Source organism: Balaenoptera physalus (assembly GCF_965194825.1).
Source record: "Balaenoptera physalus genome assembly, chromosome: 2".
NCBI lineage: Eukaryota > Metazoa > Chordata > Mammalia > Artiodactyla > Balaenopteridae > Balaenoptera > Balaenoptera physalus.
In genome coordinates, this window is record NC_138883.1 from 5,351,347 (window position 1) to 5,378,033 (window position 26,687).

General features: G+C 40.7%; 1 protein-coding gene and 1 long non-coding RNA gene across 2 annotated transcripts in view; one reads left to right on the top strand and one right to left on the bottom strand.

The window, feature by feature from the left end:
- Positions 1-26,687, bottom strand: part of EVL (Enah/Vasp-like) — a 161,827-nt gene that overhangs the window by 128,363 nt on the left and 6,777 nt on the right. The window lies entirely within an intron of this gene.
- LOC309655293 lies at positions 49-7,589 on the top strand. Its single transcript, XR_014260754.1, has 2 exons — positions 49-1,827; positions 2,200-7,589. It is a non-coding gene; the product is annotated as an uncharacterized lncRNA (long non-coding RNA).

Here is a 26,687-nt window from a genome sequence, read left to right on the forward strand (position 1 = left end):
ATCACAATGTGGAGCCACCGTCTCTGAACTCTCCTATTTTGAATTGGTGGGGAGCCCACTAGCAGCGACCTTTGTTTTCAGTCCTTTCTAAGCCTTCACAAGGCAGAGCACAATCTTAGGCACAGATTTCTTTGGTCAGAGATGTGCTGAATGCACTGAACGTGCTTTTATTTCAGTTGAATTAACCTTTCAAAAATTTAAACCACACAAAACCCCCACCTCATTGAAAGCACAGGGAACGTGTGAGTCCTCCTCCAATAACTCCTCCCCCCAAATTACATGTCACCTGAACTCCTACAGTGACATTTAACTTCAAAACAAAAGTTCTAAAGACATCCCTTACCTCCATTTTGAGATTCTATTTAAAGTAAAAGCTATCCAAAAAAATCATTCAAACACAATCACAATCCATTTTTCAGTCTACCACTGTTCAAAAGTAGGAGTCTATTGGTAATTACTTCTTCATTCCTGTCTACAGCAATCCCTCTCACCCAATAAGCACTCTCTAAGTATCTGTACCAGCTTACTGAAAACTATCTTTGCATTCCCTCAACAAATTTCTGTGTGAAAAGCTAAAGCCCTCAGTTTCATATTCTAATGAAGTAAGATAATAAATAAGAAAAAGATGATAAAATAGGGCAAAGTACCAGAGTGATGGGGGAGGAGCTACTGAACTTAAAAGAGGTGACAGGATAGGCCCCTCTCAGGTAGGGATATTTAAGCTGAGATGTGAATGACAAGTAGGGACAGTTGTGCAAATGCCAGGGGAAGATCAGTGTGGGCAGACAACATAGCTGGTACAGAGGCCCGAGGTAGGAGGAAACTAGCTTGGCTTCTGCCCTTTCACACAGTGTGGCTGGAACGGAGAAGGAGCGAGTAGAGGGGGACGGAGACAGAGGGGAAAGCAGGGCTTTATCAGCAGGGAAGCCGCTGGAGAGCATTAAGCAATGGAGTACCATGACCTGATTTTCATTTTTAGAAGGAAATGGAAGTGGGAGAAGCTGCTGCAGCTGTGCAGGTGAGAGATGGTGGGCTGTGGACTCCGGGGCCAGCAGCAGATGAGAGACAAGTTGATGGGTTGGGGGCATGTTTTAGAGAGTCTTTTTCACAACTCAGTTGTTTCATGTTGTGTTTCATGAAACTGGGCAAAGACTGAAAATATTTCAACAGAAATACTAAGACACTGGACCTTCCCTGGCAGTCCAGCGGCTAAGACTTCCACTGCAGGGGGTGCGGATTCGATCCCTGGTCGGGGAACTAAGATCCTGCATGCCAAAGAAAAAAAAAAAAGAAATACTAAGACACCATGAGCCAAAGGAAGTGGGAGCCCCATGAGAGGAGGCCCTGCCTCGTCTTTACCGTTCTACCCCAGGGCCTGGAACACAGAACTAGTCAATAAATATCTGCAGAATTAACGAATCAGCAGTTTGTAGATTTAGGGAAGATTTCATAAAAAGATGAAATTGGGTTAAGTCAGCAGTCCTCTTTCCAGTGCAAGCATCAAATAAAAGGGCAGATTATCCTTTTGAATGAACAAGTGCAGCTGCTCCAATGTCACCCAGATAGACAGAAATTTGCCAAGAGAGTATTACCAGGAATAAAGGGAGAATCAAGATATAAAAGCACGTAAAACAAATTCCTACATTCAATCAAGAACTGTTTCCTGGGCACCTGCTGTGTGTCCAGCAACGCTCTATCCCTGAGAGATGAGGGAGGGTGAAGGAAGATTCAGACACATTTCAGGTCTCTCCAACAGTTAGGAACAGAGCACACAGACTAACAAAACTACAGTATGAGAGTCAGCACTGGTAAATCAGTACGCAAGGAGTCTGGAGCCGTGGTGTAGGATTTTTTTTTTTAATTAATTAATTAATTTATTTATTTTTGGCTGGGTTGGATCTTTGTTGCTGCCCGCGGGCTTTTTCTAGTTGTGGCGAGCGGGGGCTACTCTTCGTTGCGGTGCGCGGGCTTCTCATTGCAGTGGCTTCTCTTGTTGCAGAGCACGGGCTCTAGGCGTGCGGGCTTCAGTAGTTGTGGCTTGTGGGCTCAGTAGTTGTGGCTCGCAGGCTCTAGAGTGCAGGCTCAGTAGTTGTGGCGCTCGGGCTTAGTTGCTCCGCGGCATGTGGGATCTTCCCGGACCAGGGCTCAAACCCGTGTACCCTGCATTGGCAGGCGGATTCTTAACTACTGCGCCACCAGGGAAGCCCCCGTGGTGTAGGATTCTATAGTTGCTTTTTTTTTTGAAAATTTTTTTTTATACAGCAGTTTCTTATTAGTTATCCATTTAATACATATTAGCGTATACGTGTCAATCCCAGTCTCCCAATTCATCACCCTCCAAGCCCCTCCGCCACTTTCCCCCCTTGGTGTCCATACGTTTGTTCTCTACATCTGTGTCTCTATTTCTCCCTTGCAAACCAGTCCATCTGTACCATTTTTCTAGGTTCCACATGTATGCGTTAATATACATTTGTTTTTCTCTTTTTGACTTACTTTACTCTGTATGACAGTCTCTAGGTCCATCCACGTCTCTACAAATGACCCAATTTCGTTCCTTTTTATGGCTGAGTAATATTCCATTGTACCTATGCACCACATCTTCTTTATCCATTTGTCCGTCGATGGGCATTTAGGTTGCTTCGGTTTTTCCCTACTTCAGCTCACTGTTCTTATCAAGACCCTCTTGAACCCTGGTTCCCTCGTGCAGCTGCTGATGAGCTTGGAGTGTGAAGGGCTGGGCTGTGGTCCCAGCTCCACTCCTCACCAGCCAAGTGCCCTTTGGCAAGGGCACTTTACCAGAGGCTCAGCTTAGTTACCTATAAAATGGGGACAATAATTCCTGTCCTGCTCCCTCACAAAGAAAGGGTCAGATACAGCAGTAGGTGTGTCAGTGTTCTGTAACTGTGAGTGCTACATAAATAAATAACAGTGTTATTCTTTTTTTTTATTATTTTCTTATAAATTTATTTTATTTATTTAGTTTTGGCTGTGTTGGGTCTTCGTTGCTGCACGCGGGCTTTCTCTAGTTGTGGCGAACGGGGGCTGCTCTTCGTTGCGGTGCACGGGCTTCTCATTGTGGTGGCTTCTCTTGTTGCAGAGCACGGGCTCTAGGCACGTGGGCTTCAGTAGTTGTGGCACACAGGCTCAGTAGTTGTGGCTCGTGGGCTCTAGAGCGCAGGCTCAGTAGTTGTGGTGCACGGACTTAGTTGCTCCACAGCATGTGGGATCTTCCGGGACCAGGGCCCGAACCCGTGTCCCCTGCATTGGTAGGCGGATTCTTAACCACTGCGCCACCAGGGAAGCCCCAATAGTGCTACTCTTAACAACAAAAGAAATGATCCTTTCCTACTTTATGCTATCTGAGATCTTGATAAAGCAGGAATTTCAAGTATTCATTCAGGTCAGATAATTAGATGATCCATAGATGCAATTTACTACCCAGTGACCAAGAGAATTCAGATGAACATCCAAAATTGTGGGCATTCAGGGCTGAAAGGACATGGAAGTCAAATGAGTCAAACCCCACTCCTGGGTAAGCTACCTAAGATGCTTATGTCCTCCACAAGCACTCATTTCTGTCAAAGCATAATTTTCAAAAAGCTAAAAACATAACTCTCACACAAATATATAGTATGCATGTATTAAGTAAGTCCTTAATGAGGGAACCAGCAGGATGGCAAAGCTGGTTAAAAGGTGGTGAAAGAAACATATAAACTCGGTGGAAAAAAACAATGCTGTAATAATCTTGCCAAATTAGATACAAAACTGGTTAATATCCTACAGAGCAATTAAACTGTAACCTTTGAGGTTATCTCTTCTACTAAACAGAAATAATTTAGATCTCTACTGGACAAAAAAAGATCACCTGTCACTTATCAATTTTTCACAAGTTAAAATCTAACTTTACAAAAGTATATCAACTCCAAGAATATCAGATACCCCTTAGACAGGCTTGCTAGACAATGCTCTTGAGTGACATTGGAAGGGCACATAATAATCAATTTGCCTTTTCTCCAAGTTTTCGGTAATTCTCCTAAAATATCTAAACCTAGCTTATTATCAGTTCCAATGAACCGGTTGGAAAGGATAAGAAGTTCTTTCCTCTCTGGTCCATTTTTTGCTTCTGCCTCATTTATATCCTCTTAATTTGTAAAAGAAATCCTTCAAATAATTGAAGTCAATTCTAAATTATTGCTCTGTCTTCCTAGGTCAAATCATCTGAAATTCAGGGGGCCCTATTTTCCAGAAGTTCCAGCCTTCGGTGCTTCTCTGAATTCTCTCCAACTATCACACTTGTGAGTCTCTTAAAGACAAAAAGGGGACATCTGATTCATAGGCACTGATTCACAGAGCCCCCTCCCCCAGGCTCTGGCTATTCTGAGGCAGTTACCATAATTAACTCTAATTTCCTAACTTCACAAAACCAACCCTATCACTCCTTCCTTTCCAATATAACAGTGCTTGGAAGTCACAAACCAAACCCACTACAGAGAGGCACATATAAACCCAACCCACACTAACTGCACAATAATATGAAGTCAAAGAAGAAATCTAATGAATCAGAGAATGTCTTGTTCATATCTGTATTTTCCACAGAGGCTAGGAAGTTAGAATGAATAAACGAACAGATTAATTAAGTAAATGCTCTAAGGAACTGAAAGAATGAATGGATTCCAAAGGCTTGGCATGTTAAGTGTCTCTTAAGAGGCTAAGTAAGGAAGGGAATTTCCGGGGACTAGTCCAGTGGGAGCCTTCAGAAATGGAGACTGGCTTAGTCCGTTTGGGTTGTGGCATAACGGACCGCGTGGCTTATAAACAATTTATTTCTTACAGTTCTGGGGGCTGGAGGTCCGAGATCAGAGTGCCAGCGTGGTCAGGCGAGGACCCTCTTCCAGGTCACAGACCTCTCACTGTGTCCTCACACGGTGGAAAGAACCAGGAAGCCCTGCGGGGTCTCTCTCACAAGAGCACTAATCCCACTTCTGAGGGCTCCACCCTCGTAACATAATCACCCAAAGGCCCCACCTCCTAACACCATCACATAGGGATTACAACAAGTGAATTCTGGGGGGACACGAACATTCACATCATAGCAAAGACCAAATGAATGAACACTGTGGGAATTTCTAGCACCTACTGGCAAGGCAGGGATGAAGATATTTGATTTTGAAGGCAGGGAAGTAAAGGAGGGGTATAAATGCATACATGTAAAATCAAACCACACAGGTCTGAAGGCACCTTGCTGCCCTCAAAGCCAGCAGTCCTCCCTAAGGTCTGAAGTCTAGGCACCAATCCAGGCCATGCAAGCTCTTCCTAACCTGCAAGCACTAAAAAGGAAAACCTTCATTTCACACATGTTCTGAGAGCAGAGATAATGACAAAGAAATTGCATGAATATATGTCTAAGAGAGGTGTAATCTGAAAAGTCCTGCTTTAGAGAAATGTATTTTTTTCCCTCTAAAAGCTAGTTTTTCTTTCTCATGTTTTATTTCTGATAATCAGGCTTTCTCTATTTCTGATTTCCTACTAAAATGTACAGGGTAGTATTTTTCCTCATCCAAAATAGCACTGCTTCTTAGTTTCCAAAAAAGTTCCATTTGCATGAATCTTACAATGGTGTTTATATTCCTTCTTACAAAAAGCTCTGACACCCAGCATATAACCCTGGTGTTTAAATTAATAGGTATGAGGACAACTGATTAAAGACCTTCCTGTGGATTGCTAGTGCTAAGCTGGGATTTGTTAGGTAGCTGACTAAATTTGGAACTGCAGTTCTTTTTTAAAAGACGTATTCTTGCTAACGTGAAAAAAATGAGCACTCGATCATTTTCTAAGCCTCACTATCAAACCATTCAACTCTCCTATGATACTACCTTCCATGGGCTCACAGTAAATACTGAATAAAAGAAAGAAAAAGAGGGCAAAAAGGACACAGGCACTGAATGAACCAAACCTTGAGAGCCACTGTATGACATCAGAAGAACATGGATTTTGAAGGATTTCATAGTTTTCATTGATAATGATAAGTGGCCTAAGAAAAATGTCAGTCCGATCCTCCCACTTTGACCAAAGAAAGAGAAAAACACAGCACCCTGTTTAGGGTCACAGAACTACTGTCAGAGCTGGAATTAGAACTGAAGTCTTCTGATTTCCAATTTAAGTGCTTTTCCTTTACATCAGTGGCTCTCAAAGTGGGGTCCTTCGCCAGCTGTGTGAGCATCACTTGGGAGCTTGTCAAAGAGGAAAATTCTCAGCCCTGTTCCCAGACTAAGTGAATCAGAGACTTTGGGAGAATGGAACCCAGCAAGCTGTATTCTTTAACAAGCTCTCCAGGGGAGTCTGATGCATGGTCAAGTTGGAGAATTACTGACTGCTCTAACACCAGCGATTCTCAACTTGGGGGGATTCTGTCCTCTTAATCACTACAGAACAAGTTAAACCCCAAAGGGCACAAAGATGTTAATTCTTGCATAACTTAAAATAGCAAAAAACTGGAAATAAACTAAATATCCTCAACAAGGGATTGGTCAAATAAAGTACATATACAGAGTCATTATAAATATAGATCTACATTAACTGCCTAGACATTACTACTGTTGAGTAAAAACATTAGAGGATTATTACAAACTGTGAATTATCGTATGATAAAGACTTCCAGAAATCAAACAATAAAACAAGTTATAGAAAGGCCTATAGTGTATTCTCACTTATGCCCTATCATATACAGGCACACCACAGAGATACTGCGGGTTCAGCTCCAGATCACCACAATAATGCAATAAAATGAATCACACAAATTTTTTGGTTTCCCAGTGAATATAAAAGTTCTATTTACACTACAGCCTATTAAGTGTACAATAGCATTATGTCTAAAAGATGTACATACTTTAGTTAAAAAATACTTTATTACTAAAAAATGCTAACCATCATCTGAGCCTTCAGCGAGTCGTAGTAGGAACATCAAAGATCACTGATCACAGATTACAAAACAAATAAAATAATAATAATAATAAAGTTTGAAATATTGCGAGAATTACCAAAATGTGGCACAGAGACATGAAGTGAGTGAGCAAATGTTGTTGGAAAAATGGTGCCAACAGACTTGCAGGACGCAGGGTTGCCACGAACCTTCCACCTGTAATAAAAAAACGCAGTACCTGCAAAGCGCAGTAAAGCCAGGTAGGCCTGAACATCACATACAAGACAGCATAGTAGTTACAGACTAAGTCTTTAGATCACAGAGCTCACCACTAAGGAGCAAATTACTGCACTGCTGTCAACATCAGTTTCCTTCTGAGTAAAATGGGGTAACACTGTCATCTCATAGGGTTTTGGTGAGACTCAAATGAGGCAATGCACATGGAGCCACTATGAAACAGCTCTTAAGCAGGGCTGTTTCATTATTACTATGCTGTATCTGTGTATATATGTGCATAAAGAGATGTTTGGAAGCATGTTAGTCAAAATGCTAACAACTGTTTATCTCCAGGGGATTGAATATGCCCCGGCCATCTGTGCTTTATTTTTTGTACTTTCCCGTACTGCTGAATTTTTGCAATGAATAGGTATGGTTTTTATAAAAACAACAACACTACTTTGTATATACCCTCCCAACATACAGCTAAGTGTACTATATGAACGTGCTCTCTATTCCAATAGAATTCACGTGATAGGCCATATCTCAAATTAGAAACAGAGCAAGCTGGGGAGCCTGAGACCCTGGGCCTGGAACACTGTTGAATGAATGAAGGAACAGATGAATTGAGAGGCAATAGAGTGCAGCAGTGCCGAGTTTTGGAGCCAAACAGCTGGATTCAAATATCAGTTCTGTCAATTTCTAGCTGTTAAGCTTGAACAATTCATTTTTAAGCCCTCTGATCCTCCGTTTCCTCACCTATAAAATGGGATTGTACCAATTTATAAGACTATTATGTGGATTAAATGAGACAGTAAATGTGAAAGCAGTTTGCATTTAGTAAAAGTTCAATAAAAGAGTTCTTTCCCTGTAGTCTCAAGTTGCTAATGACAAACTGTGTGACACTGGACAAGTTGTTTCTCAGTTTTTCACCTATAAAATGAGTATAATATTCACCTACCCCTTGGGATGCTGTGATAATTACGTAAAAGCTTTTTGTATAGTACCAGGTACTATACAAATGGAAAGACTTACTATGATTATTATGGGAGTTTTTTGGTTCAATTTATTTTATAGCCTCTTGGCTCCAATAAACTAAACTTGGACAGCCTTTAAAATCTGAGAAGCATGCAGATTTTATTAATTAGTAATAATTTACTGACCTTCATGAACGTTCCCAGAATAGCCTAATCCCTGTCTACCTGAAAATAAAGTCTGCCTTGATCTGGCTGGAATCACTGCCTCCCAAGAAACCCTGGTCTATTTCAGCCCGTTGCTAAAGACTGCACAGCACAGAACGAGGGAGCTGGCGTAAGTGCTGGGTGCTTGTGGTTTTGTTCTCCTGATGAGAAAGATGGGAACTCTTGCTTCTTCCCACTGTTTAAGAGGAAGTACTAACCCATCTGAGATGCCTCCAGCTGAAACCCTTACCTAACGGACACACCCATACTCTCACCGTGGAGCACCTCAGTGACGGCTGACATCTACAGAACCCTTTAAAAGCAGTTCTCCACACCATCTTCTACGGCCAAAGAATCATCTGCCATGGTGGGCAAGGTAGGGATTATTATGTTGACTTTAGAGGGGGGAAACTATGGATCTAAGCGGTTAAAGTGCCCTTGATCAAAGTCAAGCCTTACACTGCCAACCATGCTTGATAACACACAGGGAACTGCACATAGTGTTGGATATTCTGAGTATGTCGGCTATCTCCCACGTGGTATAACGTTGATTGTTCTCAATTAATGTCTCAATTTGATCGCTGTCAACTTCAACTGGTCTACTGACCGTGAAGCACTGTCCAGCAAGAAATCTCCAGCACGAAACTTCGCAAACCACTTTTGACACGTTTGATCAGTCGTCGCACCTTTTCCATACACTGCTCAAATCTTTCTTTGCATTTCAGTTGTGTTTTTACCTTTCTTAAAATAATAAAGCATAATATGCCGAAAATGTTGTTTTTCTTCCATCTTCAATACTAAAATGGCTACACAAAAATTTACCAATTTTGGTAAGTTTTTAAAAAATGCATGCTGATATGACTGCTGTCACAATATGATCTAACAAAATTGTTTCAAATGAAGTTAAAGACAACTAAGCGCTACTAGAGCCAGCTTATGTAAAAAAACCGAACGAACTTTTTGGCCAACCCTGTACTTCCCTTTGGGAAAGATGAGAGGGGAGGGAAAATAAAGCTGTGCCTTTAGCCTTGCTTAATCAAGGGCAGGGCCAGAGGTTGACACCAGGGAGCAGAGTCTGGAGTTTACTTACATCAGGATCACTTTTCCCTAATGCGAACAACCGAGAAAGAGATATTTATGTTTACGCCTCCTGTTGACTTATTCTGCCCTAATTTTGGATGTCAGCACACTGTCCTCCCGAGTCTGAAAGATCCACAGGACCACAGGCTAGCATACCAGAAGGGTCCTTGGACATCATTTAGTTCAGTCTCCTCCTTTCACAAACAGATCGATGGTGACGATGAGGCTCAGAGGAGGGAAATGACTCACCAAGGCCACCAGGGAGCTCGGGCGGTGCAGGCCCAGAACCCAGCTCTCCCGGATCCAGGCCCAACGCCCTCTTTACCACCTTCCTCAAATGACTGACCGCAGACCTATCTCCAGTGACAACAGCCCTACTCCGTCCTCGCTCCCTATGCCCTCCCTGTCCTAATCCTTTCCTCTCTCGGAATCGAAGTCATGCATCTTGGTAAGTGGACGCTCGGAATATACCACATGCTCAACTGCGGCAGGAAAACACCCCAATCTCCAGACCTTTACTACATAAGGGGTGAGCCTACATGCTGATTAACAGATACAGGACGGCTATCAACCTGCCCTTTAGGCACGAACAGCAGCTGACAAAAGAAACTGAACTGTCCTTTCCTTCTGCTTCTCAACTTCCTCAAAGCTTGAAATTCTCAACGAGAAGCCAGATAGCTACGTTAGCCATACAAGAAATGCTGAAGGAGCTACGCTCGGGCAAACAATTACATTTACAAGTGATTTAAAACATGAATGCAATAGCAAACGGGGAATATCAAGTACTAACTGAAGGTTAGGATCACAGATAAACGGAGTATCTGGAACTCCAGTGCTGTGAATCTTTGAGCAGTACAGTGCTGTGACTCCCGAGCTTGGGACCCGCTGGCGTCCATGCTTTCCAGCCAAAAGGACAAGTCACTTGTCTCTTTGTGCCTCAGGCTCCTCGCCATGCAAAGAGAGCAGTAACAGCACCTACCTTCTGGGAGTACTGCGAAGATAAAACGAAGACAATGTATGTTAAGTGGTTAGGACAGTGATGGCACGTGAAGAGCACTCATTAATACAAGCTATTGCAATCCTTATTATTGAGTACATTAATTGAGAAACAGAGTTCAGATCTTCTTACCAAGCTGCGCTTTTACATTTAATCACATTTTCACAAACTATAAAACAATTAAATTACTGCCCAGAGAAAGCTGACTTCAAAAGAGAGAGTACTGGAAGAAACTAACTTTTAGTCTTAAGACAGTTTTCTGAGCTTTGCTGATATCCTAGTACATGCTAGATGGTATTTTTTTTTTACAGTTAAAGCATTTATTCAATCGTTCTTATGAAATTTTCACCAATTAGGCACTCAGTAGTTATCACTTACTTTCCCAGGCAAATAAGCAACCTTGGTGGAAGGGAGAAGGGGTAAGACGCAGGGCCCCCCACCATATTTTCCCAATTCTTCACAATGCCCTCAGATCTCTGCCACCCAGCATCAACAATCAAGATGAGCGGCACCATGGGAAGTACACTGTTTCCAAAACGCTTGGTGAGTGAAGCCATCAGGAACAGAGGTAAAAAAGAATAAAACAGAAATGAGAGATTTATTATATGCTGTAGCAAGTTAAAAATGAATGAGTAGATAGTCAAGTGACTTTTAACAAAGGTGCTATGACAACTCAATGGGGAAAGGATAGTCTTTCCAACAAATGGTGCCAAAACAATTGAAGATCCATGTGAAAAAAATGAACTGAGACCCTTACTTCATACCATATAACATGGATCACAGACTAAGTATAAACCTATAAACCTCTGGAAGAAAACATAAGAGAAAATCTCTCTGATCTTGAGTTAGGCAAAGAACAATCCATAGAAGAAAGGATTGGTAAGCTGGACTTCATCAAAATTAAAGATATATGTGCTTTAAGACACTGCTAAGAAAATGAAAGGGCAAGCTACAGACTGGGAGAAATCACATATCTGATAAATGCTTATATCCACACTGAGTAACAAAATCTCAAAACTCAACAATGAGAGAACCATAATATAAACTGAAAATAACCTAAATATCCAACAATGAGGATTGGTTAGATAATCTAGCTACTTCCAGTCAATGAAATACTAGTGAGTTGTTAAAAAGTTTAAACTCATCAAAAAAAAAAAAACATGAATTGACAGAAGGATAGAAGGATGGGTATATGGATTGAGAAGTGACAAAGCATATATAGTGAAATGGTGGTGGGAGTATAGATATTTACTGGATAATGTGATTTTTCTAAGTCTGAAAATTTTCATAATAAGATGTTGAAAAAGGTTAAGCTCTAGAATACTTCGTAACACAAATATGTCATCAAACATGATGTATTGGTAAATAAAAAAGATTACAAAGCTGTATGCACAGTACAAATCCACAATATATACATTTTTTTTTAACGTGCGCCTGGTGGAAAAGGATACACAGCAGAAAGTTAACAGTGACTCTCAATGGATGATGTGATGACAACTACTTTTCCTCTTATTTTTGCTGATCCGTCGTCTTCAAATTTTTCTATAATGATCAAATATTCTTATGATGTAAAAAAAGAAGAGAGGCTTCCCTGGTGGTGCAGCGGTTGGGAGTCTGCCTGCCAATGCAGGGGACACGGGTTCGAGCCCTGGTCTGGAAAGATCCCACATGCCACGGAGCAACTAAGCCTGTGCACCACAGCTACTGAGCCTGCACTCTAGAGCCCGCGAGCCACAACTACTGAGCCCGTGCTCTACAACTACTGAAGCCCACACCACGTCTAGAGCCCGTGCTCTACAACAAGAGAAGCCACTGCAATGAGAAGCCCACGCAACGCAACAAAGAGTAGCCCTTGCTTGCCGCAACTAGAGAAAACCCACGCGCAGCAACAAAGACCCAACGCAGCCCCCCAAAAAACAATAAATAAATAAATTTATTAAAAAAAAAGAGGTGCTTTAATAGCAGTGAGGCAATAAATAATTTCAGACAAGACTGATTAGAATTTACTTGATCACAAACTCGGTGACAGAAAACACTCCCTCCAAAAAAGCTTTAAAAGTCTTAAGCTTATTCAACATACATTCAATGAATAATTCTTTCAGCCAGCTACTGCCTACTCGCTGAACTTTGTGCCCGATGCTGAAACTTATAACAATTAGGGCTGCGCAACTTGAAATGTACATATCAGAAAGAGAGCTGATAAAAGCACTGAATTCTGCACCAGTCACACCATATCCACATCTTAACTGGAGTCAACAATTTGTAAGAACCACTGACAAACTAGAGCCTGTTATACAAAGCTCAAGTGAGCAATGTGTTTAATCTGGGGCAAAGTCGAGGAAATGACTGCCATAGTCTAATAACCTGGGTGCTGTTTTGGATGATGCAGTACTTGGATCAACTAGTAGACATTTTAAAGAAGCAAACACCAGCTGAATATAAGAAGAAGAAGGAAGAGATACCCAGGGCTGGGTTAGTAACGTAACAACCCAGGGAACACCTTACCACCAAAAGTATAAAAGCAGAAGCTGGGTAAATGCTTATCATAGATAACGGCTATGATTACATTCAAGAAGTATTTACTGAGTGCTTATGACGCAATAATGGAAGTTCCGTAATCTGTGCTGTCCAGCATGGTAGCCACGTGTGGCTGCTGACCACTTGAGATTGGCATTATAATCAGGAGGACTATCATATGAAAGAACACGTGAGGGTAGGCTCCTTATAACATGGAGAACAGAGGAAATAATCTGAAGAGAGAGAGAGAGGCCAGTTCATGCCATACTTTATAAACTAAGCTAAGGAGTCATAACTTTATCCAGAAAGACACAGAAATATCCTGAAGAAACTTAGGAAGAGAACATTAACTCAGATTTGAGTATTGACGATTTAACAAATTACAGAGGAGACAGTTCAAGAGGTAGAGAACAAAAGTGGAATATAATTATGGGATTTTAATAATGATGAAGACCTATGTACGTCAGCATCACAGCTCTGAAGAAAAGGGGACAAAAGAGAGTTTAAGGAAGAAGACATGATAATGACAGTGATGCATCCACGTGGATCTGACTCCATCAAGCCTCTAGGTTTCTAGTCTGGACCACAGTGCGCAGCTCACTGAGAATGAGGATTTTGGAAGAAGAAACGTCTGGGAAGGAGAGCAGTGTGTTCAGTTATTTATTTTTTTAACAGATTTATTTAGAAAGAGATTTTTTATTCCATAAAAACCGCCCATTTAAAGCACACAATTCAATGATTTTTTAGTATATTCACAAGGTGGCATGACAATCACTGCAATCTAATTTCAGAATGTTTTCATCATCCCCCAAAGAAACCTTATACCCCTCAGCAGCCCCTCCCCATTCTCACCCCTTAACCTCAGCACCTACTAATCTACTTCCCGTCTCTATGGATTTGCCTTTTCTTGACATTTCATATAAATGGAATCAAACAATATGTGGTCTTTTGTGATTGTCTTCTTTCTCTTAGCATAATGTTTTCAAGGTTCATCCATGATGTATCAGTGTGGGTACCTCATTCCTTTTTATTGCTGAATAATATCCCACTGTATGAAGAGCCCACATTTTATTTATCCATTTATCAGCGCACAGACATTTGGGTTGTTTCCACTGTTTGGCTACTATAAATAATGCTCCTATGAACATTCACGTGTAAGTCTGGTATGGAAGTATGCTTAATTTCTCTCGGGTATATGCCTCAGAGGGGAAATGCTGGACATATGGAAACTCTGTTTAATGTTCTGAACAACTACCAAACTGTCTTCCAAAGCAACTGCACCCTTTTATATTCTCCCCAGCCAATGTCTGAGGGTTCCAACATGAGATTTAGCCACACAGCCACTCACCCAACGTGTGAAGAGCGTCCACATCCTCAGCAACACTTGTTGTTATCTGTCCTTTTATTCCAGGGAGTGTGAAGTGGTATCTCACTGTGGTTTGGTTTGTACTTCCTCATGTCTAACGATGCTGAGCACCTTTGCATGTGCTTATTGGCCAATTGTACATCTTCTCTGGAGAAGCGTCCATTTAAATCATTCGCCCATTTTTAAAGTCAGCTGTCTTTTTATTACTGAGTTGTAAGAGTTCTTTGTATATTTTAGATATAAGCCCCTTATCAGATATATAACGTGCAGATACTTTCTCCCATTCTGTGAACTGTCTTCTCACTTTCTTGATAGTATGGTTTGCAGCACACATGTTTTTACTTTAGATGAAATCCAATTTATTTATTTTTTTCTTTTATTGATATCATTTGTGTTTTGGTGTTATGTCTAAAAAATCACGCCTAACCCAAGGCCATGAAGATTTACTCATATTTTCTCCTATAAGAGACTAAAGTTTTAGCTTCCACATTTAAGTTCATTATCTATTTTGAGTTCTTCTGTATATGGAGGTAGGTAGGTTCAACTTCATTCTTTTGTATGTTGATATTCAGTTGTCCCAGCATTTTGCTGAAAAGGCTATTTTTCCCATTGAATTGTCTTGGCATCTTTGTCAAAAATCAATTGCTCGTAAAACAGTGGTAGTGAGTCTAGTTTTAGACACGCTGAACTTGAGGTACCTGGGCTCTGTCTTCTTGGGAGTAAGCGACATGTGTGGATAACCATGTCTTCTACTCACAGCCCAGGAATCAGTGAACTCGATGAAATTCAGTGGGTGATTATCCGTCTGTGTGACTCACAGTCGCTGCCTCATCAGCCACAGATGTGGACACTCTGAGGCATATCACTCTTTGCTCTCGTGAAGGGACCAGTTGGCTCTCTTTCTAGCGCTGCTCTTCTATTTGGGACTCTTCTCTGATTCAGTGTATTGCTTACACTTCTATTTTGCACAGTGACACAAATCGAGGAGACCATTTTCCTTCTTCCTAGGAAAGGAAGTCCCTAAAGCTGATCAGTTAGAAATCTCAGCTGGTAGAAGAACATAGCGTCAATGGGTACATTTGATTTTCATCTGTTTAATAGGCACCGAGGCTCCAAGGTGTGGTGTTTCTATTTTGTATAAAGGGCTTCAAACGTGTGCCAGGCCCAACAGTTTTCTGTGTTCAGGCCAATGTCAGAGAATTTAAATTTTTAAATTGCTAATGACTTCAGTGGGTCAGAGCTCAGTGAAAGGAAAGCTCTCTAAAGGGCCACTAATTAGAGATAAATCATGAATAACTTGAAGAACCGGAGACATTAAACTAAATTAATGAGAGACTTTCTGAAGACTGTTGTTTTCAAGCAACTGAAAAGCCAACTGGATGAAAGAATAAACCAGTAAAAAGAAGTGTAGAAGAACGAAAACAGAAGATAAAAGAGCCTAGCCTAGCCCACTGCAAATGCAAAAAAAAAAAATTAAAAAAATTGTGTTCTCCATACCTCTTTTCTGGCACTTTCATCTCAGATGCCCCAGGCTCCCCTTCTTGGCTACATACTACTACCCAAGGCCCAACTTTCACTTGCCCTATCCCTAGTACCACTGTCTTGCATATGGTAGGTACTCAATATCTATCTTTCAAGTAAAAATTTAAGCAGATATGACACGTGAAAATAGATAAATAAGCAGTAGTTATGTATTTATAATACAGAGAAGTCTATACTTTTTTTAAAAAAAAATTCACATTTATTATAGTACATTTAAAATTCTCAAGTATTTTTAAAGTATTCACATTTAGGGAATTCGCTGGAGGTCCAGTGGTCAGAACTTGGCGCTTTCAGTGCTGGGGCCCAGGTTCAATCCCTGGTCGGGGAGCTTAGATCCCACAAGCCATGTGGCTGAGCCAAAAAAAAAAAAAAAAAGTATTCACATTTACTGAAATTATGTTTACATTAAGTATTTAACACCACCTTTATTGTGTAAAATAACTTCCACATGTGTTTACATTGCCTAAACCCATCACCACGTACAAAGATAAAAATAAATAAGGTCAACATATTGACTTCCAGGGGCTCTTCTAGTTCTAAGATCTAAAAGCCTGTGATCATCATTCCAATTTCTCTTCTGTCCCTACCTCAAAGCTACATAGCAAGGGATTAAGCAAAGATGATTACAACCATGCAAATATGCCCGAGGACAACTGGCAGTCACACTTGTTCACACTTGCCCTCCACTGAAATACTATAAACACTCTTGTCTGGAGTCTGAGTCAGCCTCTAAGCTGAGATGGCCATGGTGAACAAGAAAAGGTAAAACACAATTTATTTCCTTAAATATGCTAATCATAGTTCTTTTAAAATCCAAGTCGATCATTTTATTATGTCTGTCCTTACTATGTTTTCCCTTGGTTTTTGGTTAAGTCTTATCTTCTCATATATCTGATAATTTTTGATCGAGTGCCAGTCACTGTATATGAAAACTGTATAGGGCTTCCCTGGTGGCACAGTGGTTAAGAATCCGCCTGCCAATGCAGGGGACATGGGTCCGATCCCTGGCCTGGGAAGATCCCACAACCGCGGAGCAATGAAGCCCGTGTGCCACAACTACTGAGCCTGCACTCTAGAGCCCGTGCTCTGCAACAAGAGAAGCAACGACAGTAAGAAGCCTGAGCACCACAACGAAAAGGAGCCCCCGCTTGCCTCAACTAGAGAAAGCCCATGCGCAGCAACGAAGACACAACACAGCCAAAAATAAAAACAAATAAATTTATTATTAAAAAAAAAACTGTATAGATAATTCGCGGCTCCTCTAGGAGGATTTGCTTTTGTTTCTAATGCGCAGGTAGGTCAGGGGTAAAAACCACTCTGGGTCACCTTAATCTAGTTAGATATTGAGATGATTCAAAGCAGTACTCCAGTTCCTCAGAAGGCCAGTCTATGCCTAGTTCACCACCGCCCCTAAGCAGAGCCCTTATGAAAACTGCGGCGTTTACTAGGGCTCCTCCTCCTTAGCAAGGGTGCAAATACCAATTTTTTTTTTTTTAATCTCCCCTGTCCCATGAATCTCCCTAAAGCTCTAACCATCTTCTCAGTTGACAATTTCAGCAATGACAATTGCATCAAGGGAAGAAACGGTGCCCAATGTCAGGCTTACCTGACAACCCTCTACCAAATCTTGGCTCTGCAAATCCTTTCTGCCTTGTAGCTCTCCTATGCCTTCAAACTGATTTTTTCCCCCCTTTGGTGTCTATTTGTTTTTTTTTTTTAACATCTTTTTTGGAGTATAATTGCTTTACAATGGTGTGTTAGTTTCTGCTTTATAAGAAAGTGAATCAGTTATACATATACATATGTTCCCATATCTCTTCCCTCTTGCATCTCCCTCCCTCCCACCCTCCCTATCCCACCCCTCTAGGTGGTCACAAAGCACTGAGCTGATCTCCCTGGGCTATGTGGCTGCTTCCCACTAGCTATCTATTTTATGTTTGGTAGTGTATATATGTCCATGCCACTCTCTCACTTTGTCACAGCTTACCCTTCCCACTCCCCATATCCTCAAGTCCATTCTCTGGTAGGTCTGTGTCTTTATTCCCGTCTTGCCCCTAGGTTCTTCATGACCACTTTTTTTTTTTTAGATTCCATATATATGTGTTAGCATACAGTATTTGTTTTTCTCTTTCTGACTTACTTCACTCTGTATGACAGACTCTAGGTCCATCCACCTCACTACAAATAACTCAATTTCATTTCTTTTTATGGCTGAGTAATATTCCATTGTATATATGTGCCACATCTTCTATATCCATTCATCTGTTGATGGACACTTAGGTTGCTTCCATGTCCTGGCTATTGTAAATAGAGCTGCAATGAACATTCTGGTACATGACACTTTTTGAATTATGGTTTTCTCAGGGTATATGACAAGCAGTGGGATTGCTGGGTCGTACGGTACTTCTACTTTTAGTTTTTTAAGGAACCTCCATACTGTTCTCGATAGTGGCGGTATCAATTTACATTCCCACCAACAGTGCAAGAGGGTTCCCTTTTATCCACACCCTCTTCATCATTTATTTTTTGTAGATTTTTTGATGATGGCCATTCTGACTGGTGTGAGATGATATCTTATTGTAGTTCTGATTTGCATTTCTCTAATGATTAATGATGTTGACCATTCTTTCATGTGTTTGTTGTCAATCTGTATATCTTCTTTGGCGAAATGTCTATTTAGGTCTTCTGCCCATTTTTGGATTGGGTTGTTTTTTTGATATTGAGCTGCATGAGCTGCTTGTAAATTTTGCAGATTAATCCTTTGTCAGTTGCTTCATTTGCAAATATTTTCTCCCATTCAGAGGGCTGTCTTTTTATCTTGTTTATGGTTTCCTTTGCTGTGCAAAAGCTTTTAAGTTTCATTAGGTCCCATTTGTTTATTTTTGTTTTTATTTCCATTTCTCTAGGAGGTGGGTCAAAAAGGATCTTGCTGTGATTTATGTCATAGAGTGTTCTGCCTATGTATTCCTCTAAGAGTTTGATACTGTCTGGCCTTACATTTAGGTCTTTAATCCATTTTGAGTTTATTTTTGTGTATGGTGTTAGAGAGTGTTTTAATTTCATACTTTTACATGTACCTGTCCAGTTCTCCCAACACCACTTATTGAAGAGGCTGTCTTTTCTCCACTGTATATTCTTGCCTCCTTTATCAAAGATAAGGTGACCATATGTGTATGGGTTTATCTCTGGGCTTGCTATCCTGTTCCATTGATCTATATTTCTGTTTTTGTCCCAGTACCATACTATCTTGATTACTGTAGCTTTGTAGTATAGTCTGAAGTCAGGGAGCCTGATTCCTCCAGCTCCATTTTTCTTTCTCAAGATTGCTTTGGCTATTCAGGGTCTTCTGTGTTTTCTTACAAATTGTGCAATTTTTTGTTCTAGTTCTGTGAAAAATGTCAGTGGTAGTTTGATAGGGATTGCACTGAATCTGTAGATTGCTTTGGGTAGTAATTTTCGCAATGTTGATTCTTCCAGTCCAAGAACATGGTATATCTCTCCATCTATTTGTATTATCTTTAATTTCTTTCATCAGTGTCTTATAATTTTCTGCATACAGGTCTTTTGTCTCCTTAGGTAGGTTTATTCCTAGGTATTTTATTCTTTTTGTTGCAATGGTAAATGGGAGTGTTTTCTTAATTTCACCTTCAGATATTTCATCATTAGTGTATAGCAGTGCTAGAGATTTCTGTGCATTAATTTTGTATCCTGCTACTTTACCAAATTCATTGATTAGCTCTAGTAGTTTTCTGGTAGCATCTTTAGGATTCTCTGTGTATAGTATCATGTCATCTGCAAACAGTGACAGCTTTACTTCTTCTTTTCCAATTTGGATTCCTTTTATTTCTTTTTCTTCTCTGACTGCTGTGGCTAAAATTTCCAAAACTATGTTGAATAATAGTGGTGAGAGTGGGCAACCTTGTCTTGTTCCTGATCTTAGTGGAAATGGTCTCAGTTTTTCACCACTGAGGACGAGGTTGGCTGTGGGTTTGTCATATATGGCCTTTATTATGTTGAGGAAAGTTCCCTCTGTGCCTACTTTCTGGAGGGTTTTTATCATAAATGGGTGTTGGATTTTGTCGAAAGCTTTCTCTGCATCTATTGAGATGATCATATGGTTTTACTCCTTCAATTTGTTAATATGGTGTATCACATTGATTGACTTGCGTATACTGAAGAATCCTTGCATTCCTGGGATAAACCCCACTTGACCATGGTGGATGATCCTTTTAATGTGCTGTTGGATTCTGTTTGCTAGTATTTTGTTGAGGATTTTGCATCTATGTTCATCAGTGATAATGGCCTGTGGTTTTCTTTCTTTGTGACATCTTTGTCTGGTTTTGGTATCAGGGTGATGGTGGCCTCGTAGAATGAGCTTGGGAGTGTTCCTCCCTCTGCTATATTTTGGAAGAGTTTGAGAAGGATAGGTGTTAGCTCGTCTCTAAATGTTTCATAGAATTCGCCTGTGAAGCCATCTGGTCCTGGGCTTCCGTCTGTTGGAAGATTTTTAATCACAGTTTCAATTTCAGTGCTTGTGACTGGTCTGTTCATATTTTCTATTTCTTCCTGGTTCAGTCTCGGAAGGTTGTGCATTTCTAAGAATTTGTCCATTTCTTCCAGGTTGTCCATTTTATTGGCATAGAGTTACTTGTAGTAATCTCTCATGATCCTTTGTATTTCTGCAGTGTCAGTTGTTACTTCTCCTTTTTCATTTCTAATTCTATTGATTTGAGTCTTCTCCCTTTTTTTCTTGATGAGTCTGGCTAATGGTTTATCAATTTTGTTTATCTTCTCAAAGAACCAGCTTTTAGTTTTATTGATCTTTGCTATTGTTTCCTTCATTTCTTTTTCATTTATTTCTGATCTGATCTTTATGATTTCTTTCCTTACGCTAACTTCGGGGTTTTTTCGTTCTTCTTTCTCTAATTGCTTTAGGTGCAAGGTTAGCTTGTTTATTTGAGATGTTTCTTGTTTCTTAAGGTAGGATTGTATTGCTATAAACTTCGCTCTTAGAACTGCTTTTGCTGCATTCCATAGGTTTTGGGTCGTCGTGTTTTCATTATCATTTGTTTCTAGGTACTTTTTGATTTCCTCTTTGATTTCTTCAGTGATCTCTTGGTTATTAAGTAGTGTATTGTTTAGCCTCCATGTGTTTGTATTTTTTATAGTTTTTTCCTGTAACTGATATCTAGTCTCATAGCGTTGTGGTTGGAAAAGATACTTGATATGATTTCAATTTTCTTAAGTTTACCAAGGCTTGATTTGTGACCCAAGATATGGTCTATCCTGGAGAATGTTCCATGAGCACTTGAGAAGAATGTGTATTCTGTTGTTTTTGGATGGAATATCCTATAATATCAATTAAGTCCATGTTGTTTAATGTATCATTTAAAGCTTGTGTTTCCTTATTTTCATTTTGGATGATCTGTCCATTGGTGAAAGTGGGGTGTTAAAGTCCCCTACTATGATTGTGTTACTGTCGATTTCCTCTTTCATGGCTGTTAGTATTTGCCTTATGTATTGAGGTGCTCCTATGTTGGGTGCATAAATATTTACAATTGTTATACCTTCCTCTTGGATCGATCCCTTGATCATTATATAGTGTCCTTCTTTGTCTCTTGTAATAGTTTTTATTTTAAAGTCTATTTTGTCTGATATGAGAATTGCTACTCCAGCTTTCTTTTGATTTCCATTTGCATGGAATATCTTTTTCCATCCCCTCACTTTCAGTCTGTATATGTCCCTAGGTCTGATGTGGGTCTCTTGTATACAGCATATATACTGGTCTTGTTTTTGTATCCATTCAGCCAGTCTATGTCTTTTCATTGTGATGTTATTTTTTTAACATTTCACCTTTTCTTGCTCTTAATAGGTCTAAAACACTGCCAGAAGTAGAACCCCCCAATACAATACAACTTAACGTGTTTAAAACTGAACCAAATGGCAACTTTCTAACATAAATCACTCATAATTTAATTCAAGTCTTCTCTAGTTGGTCTCTACAACTTCTGCAGTTCTGAAATTTGCGTTTTTCCCAGGGGACTAACCAAATTAGGGGATGAAGCAATGTGGAGTGTGAGAAAATAGAGATTAGGCATTACTGTTGACTGACAGAAAACCATAAAGCCCGAATTCAAACAAAGCATTAATCAAAAGTAATGTCATCATGCACTGTAATCTAAAATCTAACACGCCTTATGGCTGGAGGCATGGAGCTCCCTTCAAAAAATGAGAGAGCTGAAAACTCCTAGGCACAGAGCCTGACACACCACGGATACACAAGGAATGGCAGTCCCTGGTGTCCCTGCTCCTCCTCTCCTGTCTCCCCCTGATCCCTACCTAGAGGTGGGCTGACACTGAATGCAGGCTGAAATTTCAGTATAGTCCAGCTGTCTCACTACAAAGTCTCAGGCTCATTCCCAAGTTTTTGCTGCACTGAATAGGAGGAACTAGGGTTGAGGTCATAAAAATGAACCCACGAATCAAGAGAGCAAATGTTCTTGCCTACTTCTGCCTATAACTAAAGAGGAAACCATGGGTGAAGAAGAGTGAAAAATAAGACCAGAACTGTGAGACAAGAAATCTGAGCTTCATGCCCCTAATACCTCACTGCCTGTGAGGCCTAGGCAAGTGGCCTCTGGAGTCTGTGTCCATTTTCTCATCTGAGAAATACGGAGCTCATGCATTAGTCAACAAACATTTATTGAGCATTTACTACATTCCAAATAAACCAGCCCCAGTCTTGAAACTCAAGCCTAGGTCAGCAGTTCTTAACTGTGGCTGCGCACTTAAATAACCTAGAGATCTCAAATGAAACAACAACAAAACCCCTAATCCCAGATTAATGGACTCCCTAAGGTAGGGCCCGGGCATCAGGCAGAGGGTGGGAAAGAGGGCCTTTTCAACTGTTTGTGATGCCCAGTGAGGGTTAAAAACCACTGGACTTAGAGAATTTCTAAGTTTCTGAATCTAACTTTCTACGGTTTGACAAATGAGTATTTTTTACAGGTCAAAACCCTCCAAAATAAACCAGTTTCATTAATACTTTGGAGGGAGAGTGACCGAGGGGGTGCCTCGACTGTGCCGACAATCCTAGCCAGAGGGGCCACTGCCTGTAAGCACCCTCCAGCCTCACAGATGCCTCCTTGGAGTCATATTCAAAAGCCACACATGTCATGTTATAAGTGAGAATTCTCCCCGAGGGGCAGACAGATGCCTGACTCATGCCATTCTGGATTTGTTCCCTTGGATTAAAGCACTGTTTGGTCATTCATGATTTTTGTCATATCTGTTTAACATGAGTGCTATTAATCTTTTTCTTTAAAATCAACTCACTGGAGCAGTAAGAGAGTATTAGCCCTACTAAATATTAAAACACATTGTAGAACCTCTTTAATCAAAAGCGAGGTATTGACACATGAATAAATGCAGACCAATGGAACATAATAGAAAATCCAGAAATAGGTCAAATTAATTAAATATGACAAAGGACAGAATCTCAAAACACTGGGAGAAAATGGAATTTTAAAATAATTAATTAATTAATTTGGTTGTGCTGGGTCTTAGTTGCAGCAGGGGGCTCCTTAGTTGCGGCACATGGGCTCCTTAGTTGTGGCAGGCGGGCTCCTTAGTTGTGGCACATGGGCGCCTTAGTTGCGGCATGTGCGAACTCTTAGTTGCACCATGCATGTGGGATCTAGTTCCCTGACTAGGGATCGAACCTGGACACCCTGCATTGGGAGTGTGGAGTCTTACCCACTGCACCACCAGGGAAGTCCCAGAAAATGAAATTTTTAATAAGGGGTATTGGGATAACTGAAAAACCAGATGGAAAAGGCTAAAATCGGATCCAGCTCTCACACCATATATTTAATTCCAAATGGATCAAAGATTTAAATGTTTGAAAAAGAAAAAAGAAACTGTACAACTACTAGAAAAAACATAGGTGAATTCAACCTGGTGTCACAGAAAACTTTCGAGCTATGACTGAAAATCAAGAAGCAGGGAGTAAAAAAAAATTTTTTTTAAAAAGAAGTAATCCCCACAAAATCACGTGCATTAAGCACCTAGTCTGCATCATTTCAGCTCCTCCTGCCTTACCTGTTTCGTATTCTAGCCACCCCTGAGGCAACCAGTTTTGCCCGGGCTCTGACCTGTGTCCAGTCCCTGCTGCGGCCCCAGGGGGCTGCCACGCGAGCCCTCTCAGTACCCACTGAGAACATCACCATGTACAGGGGCAATTAATGCCCTGCGGAGCAATCCTTTGCCAAATGGAGACAGTAGCTGATGGATATCACCCCTTCGGCCCCCACAAATATCAATCCTGTGCTCTCCTCCAAACACACAGGAGCCTTCATCTCGGGTACAGTTTTCTGGGGAACCCAGTTAAAATACCACTAATTTGGTGCACTGATTTTCTTCTAATACACAAAAATAAATACTTAATTATAAAAATTTAGAAAGCGCTCATCAGAAGGAGCGTAACTCCCTACTCCTTAAGTGTGAGCTATGAACAGTGACTGTCTTGAAAAGAAGACAGCATGAAAAGGGGAATAAAAGAGTAACTTTACAGTGATGAAACCTGACAAACACTGCTTCAGCCAGGTGATCAAGGTCGACATCCACAGTGATAAATCACGCTGCAGTATGTACCCTCTGTAACATGGAATGGAATGTCACTTTATCTCTGTGATCTTCCTGCCTGAAACTTAACAACCCCAGGCTAACCATGAGAAAAACATGAAATAAATTCCAACAGAAGGGCATCCTACAGTATACCTAAACAAGTACTCCTCAAAATAGTCAAGATCTTCAAAAATTAAAGACAGTCTGAAAAACTATCCACAGCAGAGGGATCTAAGGAGATTTAACAACTAAATGTAATGTGGTATCCTGGATCAGACCTTGGAACAGAAGAAGGACGTTAGGTAAAAACAAGAAAACTTGAATATACTATGGACTTCAGCTAATAACACTGTATCAATATTAGTTTACTAAGTATAACAAATGTACCACGTAAGATATTAATAACAGGGGAAACTATGTATGTGGACAGTGTATGGGAACTCTCTGTACTATCTGCTCAATTTTTCCATAACTCTAAAATTGTTTTAAAATATAAAGTCTATTGATAAAAACAGGAAAAAAAAAGATTTATGAAAAGCATTCCTCCATCCCTGGCAATGGGGCCTGGGATCTGCATTGTGGAAGGACATACACACAGGGATTCCTATGCACATTAAAGTTTGAGAAACCTCAGGGACATCAGGAGTTACAGTGCACAATGTCCTTACAAAGAAAATTCAGGAAAAAAAAATCCATCCACACATCAATAAACAAATCCTGTCTCCTGGTAGTGGTACGGAAACACCAGATGAAAGCACTGTCACCCAGTAATTCATTAACTCATTAAGCACATAATGAAAGAGTTTTCATCTTGGATGCCAGCTTCACTCACTTGGGAGCTGCCTTGAATGTGGTACTTGGAAGGAGCCATGACAAGGCAGAATGAATGTCATGATTTACTACCTATTTTATGTACAAGTGGCAGCATCAATATTCACTAAGCATCTACCAACTGCCAGGCACAGCGCTAGGCTCTAGGGACCCAAAAGAGATGGAAACAAGCATAATCCTTTATGAAGTATAGGAGGAAAAAGATAAGTAATTATAAATATAAAAAGTAACAGAGGGACTTTCCTGGCGGTCCAGTGGTTAAGACTCCGTGCTTCCAATGCAGGGGGCATGGGTTCGATCCCTGGTCAGGCAGCTAGGATCCCACATGCCACGCAGCGCAGCCAAAAATAAAATAAAATAAAATAACAGAAGAGGAAATATGGAATGCCACAGAGGCAAATAATCGGGAAGGGCCATCAGCCAGGGTCGGAGTCAAGGACTGCCTCCCTGAGGAAGTGACATTTAAGCTAAGATTTGAAGGCTAAAAACTTAGCAAGGTGAAGAGGAAAAGGAAGTAGTTGAACTCTGGTCAACTCATGAATTAGTCCATCAGACCTTTTCTTACTTAAGGATCCTCTGGAGGAGAATGAAGAAAACAAGATCAGAGCAATAGACACAGCTCCACAGAGAGAGCCCAGAGTGGAGGGCAGCAACCAGAGTGTTTAAGGTGCTGGAAGCTTTACAGAGGGGCCCAGGGCAGATATATGACAAGGGGGAAGGACTGGAGAAGGTGAGTAAGAGGCTTCCAAAACCAAGCCCTAAGGGATGTTGCCCATTTCCCCTAAGACACTCAGAAAACGTGTCACATTGGCTCCCACTGCCCTTTCTGCCACCACCTCCATGACTTTCACAGCTAACTGCTCAACTGCAGTAACTATTTCTTAATCTAAATTTCCCGGTACAATAATCTCCTCTACCCCAAAATAACATGCCTCCTGTTTTGTATTTATTTCAGTAGTTCTATTTTGCCTCTTTTACAGAGAATGGCCCTGAATCATTTTTAGAAGTTGAAGCATCAATAGCAACTGTGGTTTCTAAACCAAAAAATTATCACATATGGTAGAGAACTTATATAGCAATCTGACAAAAGGGCAGAATATCTGAAATCAGAATTGTCCCAGATCTTTCCGGGTTCATCTCCTTCACAGACATAACAAATTGAGGTGGGGGAAGTAAACAGCTAACCTTTACTGACCACCGTAAGCCGAGAACTTTCTACGTATTCTCATCTGATCCTCACAAAACCCTGAGAAAGAAGTAGGGTTATCCTCATTTATATTTGAGAAAAGTGTCAGTTCATAAAGGTTAAGTAATTGGCTCAAAGTCAGTCAGCTGGTGAGGAGTGGCTCTGGGGCAGAATCCAGGTCTATTAGACTCTAAAACCCAGGCTGTTTAGAATACAAGGGACAAATG